This window comes from Opisthocomus hoazin, chromosome 6 (assembly GCF_030867145.1).
Source record: "Opisthocomus hoazin isolate bOpiHoa1 chromosome 6, bOpiHoa1.hap1, whole genome shotgun sequence".
Classification (NCBI taxonomy): domain Eukaryota; kingdom Metazoa; phylum Chordata; class Aves; order Opisthocomiformes; family Opisthocomidae; genus Opisthocomus; species Opisthocomus hoazin.
This window is the reverse complement of record NC_134419.1, coordinates 56027232-56047783: the sequence shown is the minus strand read 5'-3', so window position 1 is coordinate 56047783 and position 20552 is coordinate 56027232. Positions and strand designations below refer to the sequence as shown.

The 20552-nt window shown below is 41.1% G+C and overlaps 1 protein-coding gene across 1 annotated transcript in view; it reads right to left on the bottom strand.

Annotated features, from left to right (window-relative positions):
* PCDH15 (protocadherin related 15) overlaps positions 1–20552 on the bottom strand; it is a 1100829-nt gene that overhangs the window by 1067366 nt on the left and 12911 nt on the right. The window lies entirely within an intron of this gene.

The following is a 20552-nucleotide window of genomic DNA, read 5'->3' as shown; positions in this document are numbered from 1 at the left end:
ACTCTTCTCTCTCTGACTTAATGCTCTTCATGTGACATAATTCTCTCTGACCACCTTAGTGGTCACTAAATGATTTGATATCGAAGTTCTCATCTTGGTGTGCACAACCAAAATGAGAACTCTACATTCAAGCACTTTTCATTCAATATGGATGTACTCTTCTCGCTCAAATCTATGGTTATTTCACAGTATTAGATATCAAATCATTTAGACTAACTTCATAGACATCAGCAGTCACTGATGTTTGAAAGCACTGATAAAATGCACAACTGATATCCGCCCTGCTTCTGAAAAACTGTGGGTTGTTTTTGCTTTTCTTTTCTAAACAGCACATATTCTTCAGGCTGTATGTGCCCTGCAACCACCGCACAGCTGTGGTGAGTTGACCTTAGCCAGAGGGACAGCTGTCAACAGGAGAGGGGGAAAAAAATAGCTCGTGAGTCGAGATAAGGATATGGAGAACACTTACCGATCTCTTACCAATCACTATCACGGGCAAAACTGACTTGACTGGTGAAAATTAATTTATTTCCAATTGACATACAGTTTGATGGTGAGAAACAAAAACACTTTCCTCCCCCCCTGCAACCACCTTTCCCAGGCTTAACTTCTCTCCTCCATTCCTGACTCCTCTCCCCACTCAAGCAGTGCAGGGGATGTGGAATGGGAGCTACAATCAGTCCATAACAGCCCCATTCTCCCACTCTCTCCTCCCCACACCTTTCCCTGCCCCACCGTCGTCTCCCCAGGGGCTGCAGGGGAGTCTCTGCTCCCGCAACTGGAGCAGCTGCTGCTGCTGCTGCTGCTCCTCTTCCTCTTCCCCCTTCGGTGCTCACAAGAGCTGTTCCTCACACTTTTTCTCTTCTCTCTTCTCTCTTCTCCTCCCCTCCCCTTCCCTCCCCGCGTTTTCCCCCTTTCTAAAACCCATTTCCCTGAGGCACCACCAGCAGGGAGGAGGGTCCTGGCTGTGACTGGCTGCGGGGCTGCTGGAACCGGCTGGGCCCTCTCTCCCACCCCCGGGCAGCCCCAGCCTCCCCTCACAGAAACTCCTCAGACTCTGCTGCCGGCCTCTGGGCAGGGGCACTCTGCACAACATTATTTCAAGAGGTGTTTTTACCAGGTCTGTATATAGTATACAGCTCTAGAAAGCATTTCAAACGTGAGATACAGAGGAGATTTAAATAGGAGGGGTTTGATCTAACGAAGCAATTGGCAACTCCTGTAAGTCCTGTAACAGCATCAGGATCCTGCCACTGAACATTGCTCAGTTCTTCCTCAGACTGAAATGAGAAATGAAAACACACCACTGCGTACCTCAGCTAATGTGCTAATAGTAGTAAAGGATAGTCCACAATTCATTTGGGAAAGGCTGTAGGTAAGATCCTGGGAGAAGCTGTAGTCCTGCTGAATGCCTTTGTCACGGTAAATGCCCCTACCAGGAGCACTTAGAGAAAGGCCAGACTGTATTTGAAAAAATTGTAGTAACCACCCCATAGATACATTTTAAGAGCTTTTTACTTTTAACTAGAACTCTTTTGTCAACAAAACAACTTGCTGCTTTTTGTATAGCTTTATGTATTTCCTCATTATTTACTTCACAGATGCCTCTAAGCATAAGAGATAATGTCTATATTTGCCTTCAAAACCGTGAGTTGAGACTTTTCAGCCACTAGTGATTTGAATGTTTCTTGTTGAATTAGGATTATAATCTGTTCCAGGTAATTGCTATGTAGTCGCAGGATAGGTTGTAAAGCCACCAAGTGGCTATCCAAAGACAGCACTGGCAGTGGGGGCCCTTTCAAAGACCTGCACAGAGGACCTTCATGCTCTGCAGTGTGAGATGACGCCAGTGAAGCCACTCTGCCTTGGTAATGCACAGAAACCCCAAGGGCAAACGAAGAGCTCAATGTAGTAGGGAAAATCAGTGCTCTAGGCTTAGCTGGTGACAGCCACTTCTACTCTAGGTTAACTTGAATTCTCTTCTGCCCATCTGCAGTTGGGGCAGCTTCTTTCCATGCAAGAAAAAGCACCAAGAAACCAGCCTTGACAGGGGTAGGGAAAAATACTGTCATAAATTTTGAAGCTGTTTTCCCCTCCTGCTCACCCAAATATTTACATACTTTAAAACCTCATAGATTTTAACCTGTGATTAACTGTCAGTGATTATGACAGTTATTGATTTATTTCTCACATCAGATCAAATTTAATCCCCAGATTTACCACTGCTGATAAGAGCAAATATATGCAGGTCTCAATTTAATCAGTTAAAGCACTTGCTTAACTCCAAACACATTACATCTGAAGCAAAGCACACATCTACAGTCCTTTGTATGATTAGCTGTTGTCCATGTTCTGAAACACTTTTTAAAGGAATGTCACGGCATACTCATTCCATTCCAGTGTGACCATACACAAGACAGCTCTGATTTATAACTGAACATAAGATCAAGTTTATCATTCATCTTTTATTCAGCAAAACCTAAAAGCCTTCCACCTCCAGGAGCATAGCCACGAGAAGATACTTTGGTGGTAATACAGGCACATGTTCTTAGATGTACACTGGTTAGGATGTGACCCTAACTGGCAAAACCTTTGACATCAGCCAAAAGTTATCCTTAAAGCAAGATCCCCATAATGCCACCAGGACACTGTTAACTCTAGTGCCACATTAGGCTATGAACTAAAGCAATTATGTTTTGTCAAAACCAGAGAAAACTCAGAGTAAAACAGAACAGAAATGAAAGAAGTTTGAAGGGAATCTCTCCTCTAGTCACCATACCCTTACAGCATGGGGTCTTTTTTCAGGCCTGCTCCCATTTCAGCAACATCTAGAGCCTTTCTGTGCTGCAATAGACCCCCCACAAGCACCTTTGGGCCCATTAAAATAAATTTTCTATCTTCTCTGAGGTCTGGTTGCATGTCTGCCTCCTACTTTTCTCTGAAGCCATCGTTTCTCTAACAGTGCCATCAGTTCTCTCTTGCCGAGTCAGTAGATTGCCCTTTGCATGCACAACCCTGCTCAGTCTGGTAAGCCTCCCTCAAGGAAGGATGCTCAAGTGCTGCTAAAGAACGAGCGTTCCTATCCCATCCCACCCTCTCCAACTGCAGCAGCCAGGACAGTACACTGCCATCACGCAGCTGAGATATTTTCCTGTTATTAAAACTTTTTAAAGGAACACAACCTTCATTAGCAGATATAAAGTCTGCACACAGCAGATAACATCCACTGCACTCTTCTTACCAGTGAAGATCTGCAGCTTTTCAGAGAAATTACATGACAACAGGGGAGCCATCAGCTGGTGCTACAGGGCTGACAAGTGCTGGGTGATGCTGTTGTTGTTCAGCTGAGCTCACAGACAACTTTAGCTTAACCTTATTTCAAACACTATTTGGAAGCTAGAATACCTCCAAACCTGTCAAAGATGCATAAGAAAAAAATGTACAATCGGGATGTTGAGTGGTAAGTGTGTGTGTCAAGTACATAAAAGTGACTTGATAGCTCATTAGCAACATCCCATACAAGCTGTTGAAGTGCACCTCCCACTTGAGAAAGTCCTCACTAAGGAGCATCAGAGTCTCACTGGTGATCAGTCAGGTGCTGCTTATCACTTTTGGCCAGCGCTATGCTTGGCATTGAGCTGTTCTGCTGCTATATTTCTTCTTATATTAAAGACACTGAGAGAAACAAATATTTGGGGGAAAAAACAACACCACTTTCTTGAACAACAACAGCTTTCAAGGCCAAGGCACATCCACTGTCCCAGGATGACGGTTTCTGCTCATTGTATGGAAAAGGACAGAGCACGCAGGCAGCAAAGGACCACTGAGACAGCGAGCAGAAACTCTTAACTGCTACCATTACAATCACTCTGCTGTGGGAAAAAGGGTGAAACAAGCTGGTTTACTCTAGAAAAGGTGAAGCTGCGGTGTAGAAGGCTTGGCAATTGTCTTGGTCTGGGAGGGGTCAGAAGGGTGGCAAGAAGGAAGGAGACAGGGGAGATGGCAGGGAGCGCCCAGCTAGTCACCAAGGTGTCTAACCCTGGCTCTGGTTCACAAGTGTGACAGCAGCACATTATTCCACTTGCTCTCTGGGGCAATGACATCAGCTTCATTTGAAGGAAAACAAATCAGATAATAACACTAATATAACTATAAGAACAATGAAGTCCTAGAAGAGGTTATAAGGGAGGTCCCACAGAAGGAACAGATTAGATGAAGTTAAGCAAACATCTCTACTTGATCTTGACTCACTGTAGACAGGAGTGGATCTTTTCTTAAGGTGCCTCTTTCTATGGTTCTAGTCTTTTATTTACATGCATTATGTACAGCTAAGTTAACCAAATACCAAGTTCTAAAGTGGGAATTTTATCTTCATTTTAATGGATTTTCATCTATCCTAAATTCAAAGACAACTGTAGGCAATGCTATTTAAGACTGGAGTTTAAGGAAAAACCTTCTGCTTAACTGATTTTTTTTTCTTAAACTGTGCTACCAAGGACATAGTGTATGCAATAATGAAATAATTAACTGTTCTAAGACAATTTTCTGGTTAAATGACCATGTATTATATGTAACAGTGTTCTGTGTTTGGCTTAGAGGTGAAAAAATAAATCTAGAGGAAAAAACATCTTAAAAATACCAAGATGACATGATTAGTACCATCTGTATGGATCCTGTAGCCTCATAAAGAGTTTTACTGAGATGGAATACTAATGAAATGTTATTCTAGGATTTTTTTCCTTAAAGACTGATTCAGCTGGGCAACATCCCCAGTTTTTAAAGACTAGTGTTGCTCCACAGACATCAAAGGAAACATATTTGCTCTGTTCCTAAAATGAAAGGAATGATAACTCCAAAAACCTACCAGAGGTTTTATCTGAAGTGAGTGCCAACTTTTCTATTAACTTCACAGAATGCCTTCAAAAGTTAATTCAAATTTAAAGGGATAATAATACACATTTCAGGGTTCATTAAGAAAATTTTGCAAATAGTATTAGTGATATAGACAGCTTATATTCAGTTTAATATTTTGTTAACTCAGTTGGAATAAATTGGGGTTTGTGGTTAAATCTGGAAAGATCTCATTTTTTTCTAAACTGATTCTTCCACATGAATTTTCTATATACAAAAAAGCCAGTTGGATTTAGAACCACAAAAAATAATAATTTTTTTTTTAAATCACTTTTAAATATAATTCACTCCCTCTGAAAGGCCTCAGATAGACAGTTACGGAGAATTTTATTTCATAGCCTATGACATGATACATGTCAAATTAGCTGTAGCCTAGATAGTGCTTCCTTTTCTCTTTTACCCCTTTCACTCTAAACAGTCATCCCAAAGTTATTACATTCCTAGCTTATGTAAACAGAGAAAGAAATCAAGAAGCAGAGTTCTTTGTCCTTAACCAAAATAAACCCCACCAAAAAAAGCAAAGTGCCATGATCTCCCAAAAGATCACCTTCAGTAAAGTTCCAGATAACAACTTCTTTAAATATGCTTTAATACTATCTATGTCACACATTCAGTTTACAACCATTTGTTAACCTCACTGGCTACTATGATACTACTTTCCATTCAGTATCACCATGGTTATATTGTAATTACAAATTTTCCTGCCACATCATTAACATCAAATGTTCCAGTTCAGCAAAATTAGCTCGTCTTTAGTCTCACCTGTTAATCAGCAAATGAGGTCAGCTCGACTTTGTAGGGTAACCAAAACCCATAATGCAATTCACTTGTATGAGGCAATATTAAGTCTAAATTTTCCCTTCTGCAAATCTAAAGCTCTTCCATGGGGTCACTGCGTGGATTACTGTACTCGGTGCAACACATGTAACATGCAGCAGCTTTATAGTTCATTTTTTTTTCAGTACCATTATTCCTATAGTAAACAAAACGCCTGGATTTTTGCTAGAGTAGATGCTACAATTCTGTTTGTGTCATTAAAATCTTCTGCTGGACTGTAGGTCTATTTTATCTTTGTGGGTGTAGGGGTAAAGGGAGGGATAATTTTGCTACTTCAAGCACCATGAAGCACTTTGCACCATCAAGAAACAGGTCTTGGCTAGGAACAAAAATGGATATTTTTGAACATACTCAGCATCATTGTTTTACTGCCAAATACAAGGATTACATGCTTCTCTAAATTTTTTGTTGTAGAATGCTAATATTTTTCAGCCTCCATGAGCAAATGGAGGTGATGCCGTTGAAAAGGCACATCTGCCATTAGTGAGAACAGCAAAAAAAGCAAACTGTCTTTAGGTCTATCTTTTTTAAGTAGGTGTTTGTAAGACAAAAGTTACTCAGGACAATTGTTTTTTTAAGATAGGAACTCTTAATTGTTGAAGTCCTTTAAAAAAATCCCTTCCTAAAATAAAAATAGAGTATTTTTTAAAACTTTGGCACAATAACACTTCTTAAACATGGAAGGCATAGAAATTACTATGCACAGTTACAGAGTCGTCTGGGTTACATACTTCAAAGCCTTGGTTTTACTGGCATAAACGTTTGTGTGCTACAAGCCAACCTTCTGAAGAGCTTAGGAAGGAGCCCTAGGCCCTGGAGGGACTGAACAACAAAGGGAGAAAGAGCCACAGTGTCCCTGGAGAACAACCAGACAGCAGGTGCTTAGGACCCTCAAAAGACATAGGGGGATTCTCCAATACAAAACTCAGCTCCCCAAAAATTAGGGATCTGAAACTGAGCAAGACTTCTCCCTGGCTCATTATGCTATCTAATTGCAAGATCACATCACATGTAATTTCTTCTACAAACTGAGTTACTTCACCCAGCATAATTATTTATTTTACTCTCCCTTTTCTGGTCAGAAGGCTGTTCTGCGATCCCAGTGCTCTAAGGTACAGAAATGGTCACAAAGCTTAATCTGGCATCCAGCCTTAGTCAACACAGGTTTGAAGCCTTTTGAACTTTCACCAGCCTTTCCTGCAATCATATAATTTCTTAAGCTAAGGAGGTCTAACTGCACATTATCACATCTTTGGTCATGTTTGATAGGGCTCCTAAGATTCATTTACATTTTTTAGTTTTGTATCTTATTAGTGACTCACAGTCATCATGCAATAGGACTCCTTCATTTGAATTCTGCTCCTCCTCCTCTATCACTTTAAAATTGGACCTGATATTATTTTTATTCCCTAAATTAATGACCTTGAATTGCATACTACTGAACTACTTGCTATTTCAGTTATTCCAGTCATTCCATTTTACTAATTTTCTTCTCAGAAAAGGTTACCAGAGCAATCTTACTCCCCATCGCGGTCTTTCATGAAACTATGACATAAACTGAGTTAACCAGAAGTTATATCTGTGTCGAATTCTCTCTTGGTTTCTGTTTATCTCTGAGTTTTAAAGTCTGGCCCCCGCCAATAGGGGCTTAGATTGTGATCTAAGTCACAATCAAAGATAATTGCAGATTCCTGATGGGTCAGAAATGTTTTTTTTTTCACACTTAGAAATGGCAGAACAACATGAGAAATTTTAAACCTGAAGGGAGCTTTTGGAAGAAAGGTATCAACAATCAAAAATATATCTTCAAAGTTAAAGTGCCACCTCTGCTTTAATCACAACATTATTACTTTGGTGCTACACTTGGTTGGGTAGGGTCACAAAGCTATGTATCAAGTCTTGGGAGCAGCAGTGCTAGACTCTGACTGTTACACAAGGCAATTTTACACCTGAAGTGTACACAGGTTTTATGACTTTTGCTTAGCATTCTCTACCTGAACAAAAATTAGAAGGTCATCTTTTCAACTTCTGTGGGAAAAGACTGATCACTTCAGGACTTGGGGCATCCTGTAACAAAATAGGAGCAACTTAATGCTGACAAGTTCATTTATCTTTTGATAAATTCTATCAATGAAAATATTAATAATAAATGTGATTGCTCATTGAAAGAAAGTCTTCATATTTTCTTTTTCAACCAGGGTGAATTTGGTTCATACCCAGTGACAGTACAGAATTTAAATGCCAACTGAGATGTCCAATTTTAGCTGTGAAAAATAGAAAGTTAGATCACTTAGGAATGTGAAAACAGCATTTCTTCCTTAGTCGTTGTCTTTGGAAAGAAAAAGATGCACCATTGCCAAATTCATTGAAAAACTCAAGTTCTACTAGTTTTATGATTGACATCACTAGTAGATTCAATTGTAATGCCAAATGATTTTCTGATTTGAAGCTACTTGCTTAACTCCTGTTCACTCTTGTACTGGATTTGCTCTGCAGTATGAAGTATCATTATGAAGGGTCATGTAAGAAGAATGATGTTTCTTAAAACTTAAGATAAAAGCACTTTCTAAACAGTTAGCTGGGTGTGTTCCCAACAAGATTCATGACCATAATCTCCAGTTGTTTATCACTGACTAAGAAAAAAATACCCACAAACAAAACAAAATTCTATGAATTCACACTATATATTCCCAGGTTACAGCAATTGCTTTTTGTCTGTAGACTACCTGTAAAATATCTGTAAATATAAAAAAAAAAATCTTTAGTAATCCTCAAAAATCTTTAAAATGCCCCTATAAATAATTTGGCATTTTTCTTTTTAATTGTACTTCTTTCTCATTTCTGATGCATGTATGAGTTTGTTCACAAAATGAATGCCTGTCATGAACACCACAAATGCTGCGCAGGCTTGGAACTACTCAAAAAGAGACTGAATTGCTGAAGAAAAAAAAAAATCCATTCCACTGGCAAGTTAGACTTCTGAAGAAACTAGAATACCGAGATGTCTGCCTAGCAGAAAGGAAGATGGATGACTCTTCTGGAATTAGATGCTTGAAACTTACTTCTGCTCAAAAGAGAATATTATCAGTTTGGGAAGGAGTTGAGTCTAACAGTGGAAATGCTTTATCGTAAATAGTAGATTGCATTTAAACTTTACTTGACTGTTTTAAAGGTATTATTACAGCTTAATCTTCAAAATAAATAACAGTTTATTTGTGCAGTTACTCACTGAAATGGGCTGAGTTATGCAGTGTAAGAAATATTCTACCCTGTCCTTTTCATCCTACTTTTTGTATTTATTATTAGCTCATTTTATTACTTGTCTTATTTGTTCCTGCATAGGTTCAGAGACAGCACATTTATTACTTTGCATTGGCATCTGAAGGGCATATAGGCAAACATGAGCTCAGACTATCCTCTTCAGGTAAGAAGCTACAAGTGGACTCTCTCAGCCAAGCACTTGGTTGAGCTTCTGAACCTCACTCTGTTCATATATAACCTTCTACAAGGAAGCGTGGTACTCCAGTGAGCATCTTTAAAGGTCATAGCCTGGGAGGAGGGGCTCTGTACTACAATGGGATAATTAATTCTGACTCTCCAGGTGATGACTCCCGAAGGCTCAGAACCACTTCCACTCTTCGTAAATTAAATTAATTAAAATCTGGCCCGAAGCCCTTTCAGCAAGGAAACCTGTGTCCAGGATACCAGATACGAGAGGAGAAGTTTCAGCCATAAAGTAACAAGTAGCCTATCACACACTGTAGCTACATGGAACTTTTTTTTCTGTTTTCAGCTAAGGTATAACACTGGCCAGAAGGTGATATATATGAATCAGAGATACTGTTGTTACTCTTACAATGTTTTCTGGCAAAACTTAGACTCTTCTGCAAGAATTCAATCTGAAAAATTCTATGAAAATTATACCCAGTATTCATACACAAATACATCTTTAATATAGCTGGGTTTTTTTTATAGAAGAAAAGTTATCTAATCTTTTAATTGACAAAAAAAAAATCCATCAAAATTCTGGTGCCATTTTAATGACTCTACAAAAAATTCAGCCATTGTACAGGCCCTGGATTTAATTCATATACAGTTTACATCCAATTTGCTTACAACATAAATTATTGGATATAAATTTGGATAGTTGTTCTTACACAAACACAGATGCCCACTTCCTTTTTGAACCTGGCACATATGCATCTACCTGCTTCAAAAATTTGTGCCTTAGTTCTTGTTTCAGAAACAGATATATAGATCAGAAGCACCCACTTTCTTACAGAGCAACAAATATTGTTACTAAAAATCACTAAATGTTTTTTACATTTTTCTATTACATTTAAATCTCTATGCTCAGTATAAGACGTAACTAAATTAAATTATATTAAATACATTTATGTTTAATACTTATGAAACTAAGTGAAATCATACAAATGACAGGAATATAAGCCATGCAGGAGAAAGATGGAGAAAGAAGTTAAGCCAGACAAGCCTTCAAGGACTGTTTTTGTTCGCTAAATGTACTAAAATACTTCTTTAAATAATGCAGTGGTGAATTACAGATTTCTGTAATAGTAAAATACGGTGGAATTTCTAGGGCTGCTAAAAATTAAAGTACTAATTTTTATTTAAAATATAATCAAAATGCACAGAAATGCCATGCAAAAATAATGCTTTAATTTAGTTATAGACATGATTCAATAGAATTCAAGTGAAGAAGACAAAGTTAAACAAAAATTCAATTTTGGGCTATGCTTCTTATGAAATGTACTAATAGATAAAGATATATATATCTATAGATGCATGCCCCTCCAGGCTGAGACCTCCACCCTGTCAGCCATGAGACTGGCCTTAAGGGATGTGTTCGCTTTGTCTTTACCCATGGCTCCTCTAAGGAAGGTCTCCAGTGCTCTGTTGCCCTTCAGTTTTACTTAAGCTGCACTCTATTGTAAAATACTATTGTGAAATTGATTGTATTGTCAGGAGCAAGTGAAATTACCTAGATGAGGAATAAAAAAGTAATAATAAAGAACTATTGGAATTAACAATCATAATACCAAATAATTATGTCATATATTTTCATATGTTGTTAGCATTGCTAAACTTGGACTTTTAATTTGAGACTGTTTGCTATACTAAACAGCCTTGTCTTAATGTCTGCTTTTAATAATTCCATTAGTTTTATTCATTATTTAGCCTAGCCAAAAGGCAAGCTAAGTATCATGCAAGTCATTCATTTTCATGATGATTTTCATAAAACTTGCCAAAAACATGGTGTAAGTATGGACTAAGACAATGTTTAAAGGTTTGGGTATGGTGTTTATTTTTAATATTATGTGACTCTAACTTATACTACACACCATTTTAATGACAAATTTATAGATGGTCAGGAGATTAGGTCCTAGAGAACAGGTCTTACGAGGAGCGGCTGAGAGAGCTGGGGCCGTTTAGACTGGAGAAGAGGAGGCTGAGGGGGGACCTTATCTCTCTTTACAGCTACCTGAAAGGAGGTTGTAGTGAGGTGGGTGTTGGCCTCTTCTCCCAAATAGTGAGCAATAGGACGAGAGGAAATGGCCTTAAATTGTGCCAGCAGAGGTTTAGATTGGATATTAGGAAAAACTTCTTCACCAGAAGGGTTGTCAGGCATTAGAACAGGCTGCCCAGGGAAGTGGTTGAGTGACTGTTCCTGGAGGTACCTAAAAGACATATAGATGTGGGGCTTAGGGACACGGCTTAGTGGTGGACTTGGCAGCGTCAGGTTTATGGTTGGACTTAATGATCCTAAGAGATTTTTCCAACCTACATGATTCTATGATGCTATTCTATTATTTAAGCCATCCTCTAGACTAAACTTACAGGTACAACGAAAGTAAATGTCTGGATGACTAGAAACTGGCAATCTAAGTCTACTATACATATTCTATACAGTCTGGCTAGAAAAAAATATAGCATAAGAGCATATTAGTAAAACATTCCATTTATTTATGCTTTAGCACAGCAGAAAACCTGATGTGTTGGCACTATGGGACTTGCCAATTTATCCATCCCAATAAATTTTTAAAACACATGTTTTTCTTACCATATCCTTTCACTTTAATGCAGAGCTCCCCTCTGGCTTCAGAAGCAAGAGTATTTGCATATTATGTTCATTTTTCACATCCACAAATTCCCTTTGAAGACTAAATGTTGACCCCAGAAATACTGACATTGGAATCCTCTCAATATATTTGACTAAGAATACCCCTACATAAAATTATTTCTTGTTGCTGGCTAGTTTACCTGCAACAACCACGGTGCTGTTATATTGCTCAGGATAACAGCACAGAAACCACCACAACTACGGACAACTGTTCTTTTGTGCTAGTTTGGCTTACAACATAGCAATGTTGCAAATTCAGTGCCATTCCTTGTGTTTCACACCTGGAAACAGCTGAGAATAGGCTCTCTTACAAATTATTACCTTACTGCAGTGGGCTGGTTATCCAAGACTATATGCAAGGTATAGAACCTAAAATAGTACTTAGTGTACCACATCCTATTGATATATCCAGAACAGAAACAGCTTTTTAGCAAACAAGGCCATGAAACAAAGATAACTAAATACACTTGGCATTATTCCATCTTCAAGCACTTCATTTGTTTTTAAAAAAACAAAGCCATGTAGCAGGAGAAATAACAGAGTAAAGGGAGGGGTGAAATTCACTGAAAAATTACCAGGGTTTTTTCTGTTGGAGTTGGGTTTTTTCCACTTCACTGTAGACCTTTAACAGGTTCTTGGAAATGTTATATGTGTCTCTTCCTTTGAGAACATTCCCATAAATTTTATTTAAATATGCAGCCACCAAACAAGACTTGTTCAGGCAGAGATGCAGAAGGATGCATCAGGGGCTGCTTTCCTGATATTTTCCTGCATGAACAGGTAGGCAGGAGAAGAATTGGGAAGAGTAGGAATGGTGCATACAACGCTCTGTGACCTTCTCCCAGCTAGCCTGAACTGCTGGCCAGCATAAAATCTACCTACCTCTGCAGGATGGTGTGATCTCTAGGCTACTGCACAGAATTGCCACAGGCTTAGGCAGGACCACCTGCCTTTCAATAGTTTTAAGGTCACGGCATTTGAAGGCCGAAGTGTTTAACACATTTTTAATTTATTTTTTTTTAAATTAAATTTGTCAAGCATTAGAGACAGCTGAGCACAATAAAGACCAATGACAAAAGGATAAGCTTGTAGCCTCTGTGAGGAAAAAACAGGTTACAGCATACCTAGTTTCAAGTTTTCAAAAGAGCAGGTCTTGATAAACTTTTTCCTACATATTTGCAAGGCTGGTTAGACTAACCCAGTCTTTCTAGAGAACTCCTGGGAGATGAATGGAGTGCAAGGAGACTGAAAGTGGCACACACAGAACCAAAATCTCTTTAAAAAAGGAAAGCTGCATGAAAACCTGCACATAGGAGTTCATTATTAATGATTCCCTAGAAAAGTGGAGAGATGACTCTAGCAGAGTTCTGCAGGATCCATCCTATGGCCAGCACCATTCGATACTTGGCAACTTGGATGCTAGCAACTTGCATGACAGCCCTTAGCAAACAGGCTGCAAGAAAGCAGAATTATATAGCTCTGTGGATAGGCAGCAGTTTCTGACTTCATCATCACAGGCTAAAGAATAACTAGTTAGCGTGCAGGCTCTGGGGAATTACTGTGAGTCATAAAATGAGCAAAATTCAGTAGTGCCATACTGAGAAAGAAAAACCTCAAGCAGACTTATATGTATAACAAGAGCATGGACTGCTAAAGACATGTAGTTCTTTTCTGTTCCACTCAGCAAGGAGATCTCAGCTGGAGCACTGTATCCAGTCTGGGGCACTATCCTTTGAGAAAGATGTAAATTAACCAAAGCATAGAAAATGCGTGTATTTGGTTTGCGTGGCAAGGTTTTGGTAGCAGCTGGGCTACAGGGGTGGCTTTTATGAGAAGCTGCTAGAAGCTTCCCCTATGTCCAATACAGCAAATGCCAGAACAGCAAATGCCGGCTCCAGGACAGATCCACCACTGGCCAAGGCTGAGCCCATCAGCGATGGTGGTAGCACCTCTGGGATAACATATTTAAGAAGAGAAAAAAAATTGCAGCAGGAGAGAGGAGTGAGAATACGTGAGAGAAACAACTTTCCAGACACCAAGGTCAGTGAAGAAGGAGGGACAGGAGGTGCTCCAGGTGCTGGAGCAGAGGTTCCCCTGCAGACCATGGAGAAGACCATGGTGAGGCAGGCTGTCCCCCTGCAGCCAGTGGAGGTCCATGGTGGAGCAGAGATCTACCTGCAGCCTAGGAAGGACCTACACAGTCCCAGGCCGGGGTGGACAGTTGTTGCAAACATCCCCAGGCTGGGGTTGGCAATTGTTTCAAACATTGGTCTTGAGAAACGGAGACAAAGATGCATGAATTAAGCAAACTCCTAAATCAGGCATTGTGCTTTGGGAACTTCCTCATCTTGATAATACGAGCAAAAACCTGTGGAGGCAGGGTGTCGGCTTGCGAAACCCACCAACGTCATGTAGGCAAGGAAGTTAAGCACTTGCCTTCAGGAGGGGGACTGTGAGACCACCAAGACCCTCTCCCCACGCCCACTGACTCATTTTTGAGAACTTTCGGGAAGTTACGAGACAGGCACCCAAAAGGTATAAAAGGAGAGGGGGCCAGCCCCTTGCTGTGCTCTCCCACCACCAAAAACCCTGATAACCAGGTACACGCCCACCACCAGAGGACCCCAACCACGAGCTCAGAGACCGCCGCTGGATCCAAGGGTGGATATCTTTCCTCTTATTTCTTATTACCTCTTCTTTCATTTTCCTCTCTATCTTCTGACTTTCTCAGCACATAAGTGTGATGTTGGTAGAAGTTTGTCAGCTTGCTATGTTCTGCGGTTTTGTGAAATCAGACATTGTGCTGTTGAAACCTTTTGCCAAGTCAATATCTGTCTCCAATCCCACCGCATTAAAAGTAATGTTATGAAGTTCCAAAGTTATCATCATTTGTAATTCCACTGCCATTTGGAGTAAAGCTTTGTTTTTAGCCAAGCCTCTTGGTCATTGTCATCTCTCAGTACTGCACAGAGAATTAAAAAGATCACCTTCCCCTTCACCTGTTGAGCAGGACAGGACAGGACCCCAAGCCAGAGCAGATGGATGCCTGAAGGAGGCTGTGACCCTGTGGGGAGCCTGTGCTGGAGCAGGCTTCTGGCAGGACCTGTGGCCCCATGGAGAGGGGAGCCCATCCTGGAGCAGGTTTGCTGGCAGGATTTGCGACCCCTGCGAGCGAGTTCGTGGAGGACTGTCTCCCATGGGAGGGAACTCATGATGGAACAGGTGAAGAGAGTGAGGAGGAAGGAATGGCAGTGACAACATGCAATGGCCTGACAGCAACTCCCATTCCCTGTCCCCCTGTACCACTCGTGGGGAGGAGGTAGAGAATTTGGGAGTAAAGTTGAGCCCACAGAGAAGGGAGGGGTGGCAGGAAGGTGTTTTTAAGATTTGGTTTTGTTTCTCATTATCCTACTCTGATTTGATTGGTGATAAATTAAACTAATTTCCCCAAGTCAAGCCTGTTTTGCCCGTTATGGTAACTGGTGAGCGATCACTCCCTGCCCTTATCTTGACCCACGAGCCTTTCATCATATTTCCTCTCCCCTGTCCAGCTGGGGAGGGGGAGTGACAGAGCAGCTTTGGTGGGCACCTGGCATCCAGCCAGGCTAAACCATGACAATGTGACAGACAAAAAAAGGTGGCAAGAAATGGGACTGCCTAGCCTACAGACCAGGAAGGGGAACACCGTTTTCAAATACACGAAAGGCCACTATGAAGAAGACAGAAATAATCTGTTTTCCATACCTACAGTTGATACAACAAGAGATCATGGATTGAAATTATAGTAAAGAAGGTTCTAGCTGGACTTTAGCATATAGCCCATGGGGACACCTTTAACGACAGACTAGAGAAACAACTGTCAAGACTATTATAAGAAGTTGCCTTTGCTGTCCTTTCCTATCCTACAGCTCTGAGCTAAGGAGCAAGGCTAAGCTATGACAAATGATATAACTACCTCAATGCAGTTAATGCGAATTTAATAGGCACGTAAGTGAAGAATAACATTAGCTGGTTGCAGTACAGTACTCTGACTTACAGTGTGCACTTTCTAAAACATATGTTGGAAAAAATCGTGAAAAACATAATGAAAAGAAGTTAAAATAAAGTGTAAAAAACTGGGAGGCTATGTAAAGGTGTTTTCTGAAGAGTGATAAGAATTTTCCCAATATGAAAAAAAATTGTAATATCCAAGTATTTGGATCCAGATGAACTATATGTTATTTATATTTTCTGTTTTGATAACTCGACAATCTGATTTTGAAAACTAACACTAGGTCATCTTTCTCTTTTTCCAAATCGTAACAGTGGCTTAAGAGAAGCTTTTACTTCACTCCTAAAAATGATATTAAATGATAAATTTCTTTTGAAGAGCAATGCTTTAAATTGGGGTGAAAATTAATCATCTTCTTCTGTTGAACAGACTGCAATGTTCTACACAGCATTCACCACCTATACAGCAACTGGGATCTTTCCCACTCTCATAATTGAAAATGTTAGTTAAATGCAGAATCTCGCTACTTTTTCACGTCCAATTTACGTTTTACTCTTTTTTGTAGAAAAGGCCCTCTGGACACTAATCCTATTACCTCTCTGACTTGCTATGAATGCTAGGGAGGCAGAGCTATCCATCACTGGCGCATCACAACATTTAAAGGTGGTGTTGAAAATGTTATTACACACACTGTGTGCTTAAACATGGCCTCTAAAGGGTCAAGGTGAGAACAATGGGCTGAGGAGAACTCTCTGAAAGTTTCAGAGGCAAAAAAGACTTTCTCACATCTTTTCAAAAATGGCAGTGATACTTCAAGAGATAATTATGGAATACTCAAAATCATAGGTTGGAAAAGACCTCCAAGATCATGAAGTCCAACCATCCACCCAACGCCACCATGTCTACTAAACCATGTCCAGAAGTGCCACACCTACACATTTTTTGAATACCTCCAGGGTTGATGTCTCCACCATCTCCTTTGGCAGCCTATTCCAATGCCTGACCACTCTTTCAGTAAAGAAATTTTTGTTAATGTCTAATCTAAACCTCCCCTGATGTATCTTGAGGCCATTGCCTCTCGTCCTATTGCTAGTTAGTTGGGAGAAGAGACCAGCACCTGCCTCCTTTCAGGTAGTTGTAGAGAGCAATAAGGTCTCCCCTCTGCCTCCTCCAGACTAAACAGCCCCAGCTCCCTCAGCCGCTCCTCAGAAGACTTGTTCTCTAGACACTTCACCAGCCTCATTGCCCTTCTCTGGACACACTCCAGCACCTCAGTGTCTTTCTTGTAGGGAGGGACCCAAAGCTGAACACAGCACTCCAGGTGCGGCCTCACCAGTGCCGAGTACAGGGGGACGAACACTTCCCTGCTCCTGCTGGCCACACTGTTCCTGATACAAGCCAGGATGCTGTTGGCCTTCTTGGCCACCTGGGCACACTGCTGGCTCATGTTCAGCCAGCTGTCGACCAACACCCCAAGGTCCTTTTCCGCTGGGCAGCTTTCCAGCCACTCCTCCCCAAGCCTGTAGCGTTGCATGGGGTTGTTGTGACCCAAGTGCAGGACCCAGCATTTGGCCTTGTTGAACCTCATACAGTTCGCCTCGGCCCATCGATCCAGTCTGTCCAGATCCCTCTGCAGAGCCTTCCTACCCTCGAGCAGACAGACAATCCCACCCAATTTGTTGCCATCTGCAAACTTACTGAGGGAGCACTCAATCCCCTCATCCAGATCATTGATAACGACGTTAAACAAGACTGGACCCAAAACTGAGCAGTGGGGAACACCACTTGTGACCAGCCACCAGCTACATTTAACCCCATTCACCACCACTCTCTGTGCTTGGCCATCCAGCCAGTTCTTTATCCAGAGAAGAGTACACCCATCCAGACCATGGGCAGCTAGTTTCTCCAGGAGGATGCCGTGGGCAACAGCATCAAAGGCCTTACTAAAGTCCAGTTAGACATCATCCACAGCCTTTCCCTCATCCACTAGGCAAGTCACCTGGTCATAGAAGGAGATCAGGTTGATCAAGCAGGACTTGCCTTTCATGAATCCATGCTGGCTGGGCCTGATCCCCTGGTTGTCCTTCGCATGCCCAGTGACCACACTCAGAATTAATCACTCCATAATCTTACCCGGCACCAAGGTCAGGCTGACAGGCCTGTAATTCCCAGGATCCTCTTTCCGGCCCTTCTTGTGGATGGGAGTTACACTGGCAATCCTCCAGTCATCTGGGAACTCCCCTGGTAGCCAGGACTGCTGACAGGTGATGGAGAGTGGCTTGGCCAACTCCTCTGCCAGTTCACTCAGCACTCTTGGATGGATCCATCCAGCCCCATAGACTTGTGGGTGTCCAGGTGGCACAGCAGGTTGTTAACTGCTTCCTCCTGGATTATGGGAGGTTTCTTCTGCTCTCCTTCCCTATATTCCAGCGCTGGGGTCTGAGTACCCTGGGAATAACCAGTCTGACTATTAAAGACAGAGGCAAAGAAGGCATTAAGTACCTCAGCCTCTTCCTCATCCCTGTTGGCAATATTCCCCCTCACATTCAATAAGGGATGTAGACTCTCCTTGGCCCTCTTTTTGTGGTTGATGTATTTGGAAAAACATTTTTTGTTGTCCCTTATAACAGTGTCCAGCCTGAGTTCTAGCTGGGCTTTTGCCTTTCTAATTTCCTCTCTGCACGACCTAACCCCTGTACTCCTCTTGAGTCACCTTCCCTTTCCTCCACAAGTGGTAGATCCTCCTTTTTTTCCTGAGTCCCAGCAAGAGCTCCCTGTTCAGCCAGGCCGGTTGTCTTCCCCACCGGTTCATCTTGCGGCAGATGGGGACAGCCTCCTCCTGTGTCTTTAAGACTTCCTCCTTGAAGAATGTCCAGCCTCCCTGAACCCCTTTGCCTTTCAGGACTCTCTCCCAGAGGACCCTCTCCACCAGCGTTTTCAACAGGCCAAAGTCTGCCCTCTGAAAGTCCATGGCGGTGGTTTTGCTGGCCCCCCTCTTTACTTTGCCACGAACTGAGAACTCTGTCATTTCATGGTCGCTAAGCCCAAGACAGCCTCTGACCACCACATCTCCTCCCACCCATCCTTCTGTGTTAGTAAACAGCAGGTCTAGTGAGGCACGTCCCCTGGTAGGCTCACTTACCAGCTGTGTCAGGAAGTTATCTTCCACACAATCCAGGAACCTCCTAGACTGTTTCCTCTCTGCTGTGTTGTATTTCCAGTAGATGTCCGGTAAGTTAAAGTCCCCCATGAGAACAAGGGCTAGCAATTGTAGAGACTTCTGCCAGCTTCTTGTAGAAAACTTCATCTGCCTCTTCATCCTGATTGGGTGGTCTATAACAGACTCCCAGCAGGACGTCTGCCTTGTTGGCTTTCCCCCTCATCTTTACCCATAAGCATTTGACCTTATCATCACAATCGTTGAGCTCTATACAATTGAAGCAGTTCCTAACATAGAGAGCCACTCCACCGCCTCTCCTTCCTTGCCTATCCCTTCTGAAGAGCTTATAGCCATCCATCGCAGCACTCCATTCATGAGAGTAATACCACCACATTTCTGTAATATACATGTAATCCATTCTTTCAAGATGACAGTCTGAAGCCAAGTAACTGCAGAGCCCATTCACACCAGTGCTCTCAGAGACAGAAAGTCTGGCCCTTTATGTATTTAATATGAATATTTCAAGTGAGCCACCTAGTGAGTGTGGGCTGATTGGAGTCGAGATGGAGGTGATAATATCGATCATTACAAAAGTGTTACAGTATGGTAGCAGGGAAAGAAAAGGGGGAAGATGAAACAAGACATCCCTGAAAATCCTGCTGAGGCTGTACAACTGTATGACATTACTGTATTAGAAAAATGCCTAAAATGAGTTATGGAACTAATTAAGGAAATATAAAATCCATGGATAAAAAGTTCCTTGTTAAGTATAATTGATAGTACAAATCTAATTTGAAAGGTTAACAAGCTCTTGAAAATTGTTGAATCAAGTACAGACTGATGTTTTTAATATAATTATATACAGCTAGCAGATGGAATAGTCCTTTTTATTGTATTACCAGCTATTAGAATTTCATTTTTAAAGCAAATACTGAATTATACTAAAGATATGTATGGTTATTTTAAAAGATTTGTCAGTTTTCTAAAATCTGTATATACTGATCAAATGCATAATATTTACCATCTATAAAAATCTGAAAGACAAGATTTAGATAAGAAATTCAGAATATTTCACTGCCCCTTCCACAATAACATTTTAAATCTTCTTAATGAAAAGCTTGATTGTCTTAATCAATGACAGCATGTTAAATATGTGAATATCTTTTCAGATCAACTGAGGATTAGAAGTAGTTTAAGAAAACAAAGCAGCAGGAAAAAATTACTCTTAATTTAAAAATTTGAGTTCCAAAAAGCCACTGAAAACTTAAATTTAATAAGCCAGATGATACATCAGATCAAGCAATTCAGAAAGATGAGGAGAGGCAAACTAAAAAACATGAAATGAACAAAACATACACACCCTCTTCTTGTCTGTGCACACAGCTAATGCTCTCATTATACTGTGCCTCAGCAATTGCAGCAGTCTCTTTGCAGACCTTGGTAAATGTAATCCTGCTCTCTCAATGTCTGTCTAGAAGGTCTTTATAAAGACCCACTCTCCACTTGCTACTGCA